A 1,400-nucleotide genomic window follows, 5' to 3' on the forward strand; every position below is an offset into this window, starting at 1 on the left:
CACTTTTCCTTTTCTTTCTTTGTACTTTTCATTTATGAATTTTGAAGTTTTATTTTCAGTTTCAATCTTCATCTTTACTTTTCTGCACTTTCTTTCTTTTCTATTTTTGTAGAGCAATGATCAACTAACTCTTTACATTGGGTTAGAGAGCTCTATTGTGATTCAATGGATTAAGTGTAGTTCTTATTCTTCTTCTTCTTTCTTTCCTCTTGATTTTACTAGAGAGCTTTCGATCTTCATCCAATTGGGTAGTTATCTTGGAAAAGAAACTATTCATACTTGGATCTCTTCTAAACCTTGAAAGAGGAATGAAGAGATCATGCTAGAAAGGCTTTCTCATGCTGGACCAAATTGGGTGTGGATGGATATGTGACTATAATCCTTCCAACCCTGGATTTGGGAAATGCATGTGGTATAATCAGTGACCATACTTCATCTCTTCTCATGAGCAATTGACCAAGGAATTGGCTATTGATCAAGATTTGAGAAATTGAATTCCAAGAAATTGGAATTCGATCAATTAAGATTGCCAAGGAGATCAATGAATGCATTGATTGAGGAAGAGATGAGAATGAACTTGATCCTGAGGATTGCAATATCTCTTGATCCCAATGTTCATTTTATTTTTAGTTCTTACATTTACTTTTCTTGCCATTTTACTTTTCTGTACTTTATTGCTTTCTTTACTTTTCTGTCAATTTACAATTCCTTGTTGCTTATTACTCCAATATGATTAGTCTAACTAGGATAATTAATTAACCATTGATTGCTTAATCCGTTAATCTCTGTGGGATTCGACCTCACTCTATTGTGAGTTTTACTTGACGACAATTCGGTACACTTGTCGAAAGAGAATTTGTTGAGAGACAAGTTTTCCGTGCATCAGGATTTCTTTCAGAAGTATACATGAACTGGTTATTTACAACCATTTCAATGAGTTCCTGGGCTTCTGCAGGCGTCTTCTTCAGATGAAGAGATCCACCAGCAGAGTGGTCCAATGACATCTTGGACAATTTAGACGGACCATCACAGAATATACATAAGATGCTCCATTCTGAAAGCATGTCAGAAGGACACCTTCTGATCAATTGTTTGTATCTTTCCCAAGCTTCATAGAGGGAGTCACCTTCCTTCTGTCTAAAGGTTTAGACTTCTACTCTAAGCTTGCTCAACTTTTGAGGTGGAAAGAATTTGGCCAAGAAAGCATTAACCAACTTTTCCCAAGAGTTCAGGCTTTCTTTAGGTTGTGAGTCCAACCATATCCTAGGTCTGTCTCTTACAGCAAAACGGAAAAGCATAAGTCTGTAGACCTCAGGATTAACCCCATTGGTCTTAACAGTATCACAGATTTGCAAGAACTTACGAAGAACTGATGAGGATCTTCCAATGGAAGTCCATGA

At 36.6% G+C, this 1,400-nt stretch overlaps 1 non-coding gene across 1 annotated transcript; it reads left to right on the top strand.

The window, feature by feature from the left end:
• Positions 1–1,058: 1,058 nt before the first annotated feature.
• Positions 1,059–1,166, top strand: LOC112773977 (small nucleolar RNA R71). Its single transcript, XR_003188494.1, has one exon. It is a non-coding gene; the product is annotated as a small nucleolar RNA R71 (small nucleolar RNA).
• Positions 1,167–1,400: the final 234 nt, after the last annotated feature.

Source organism: Arachis hypogaea, chromosome 18 (genome assembly GCF_003086295.3).
Source record: "Arachis hypogaea cultivar Tifrunner chromosome 18, arahy.Tifrunner.gnm2.J5K5, whole genome shotgun sequence".
NCBI classification, from domain to species: Eukaryota; Viridiplantae; Streptophyta; class Magnoliopsida; order Fabales; family Fabaceae; genus Arachis; species Arachis hypogaea.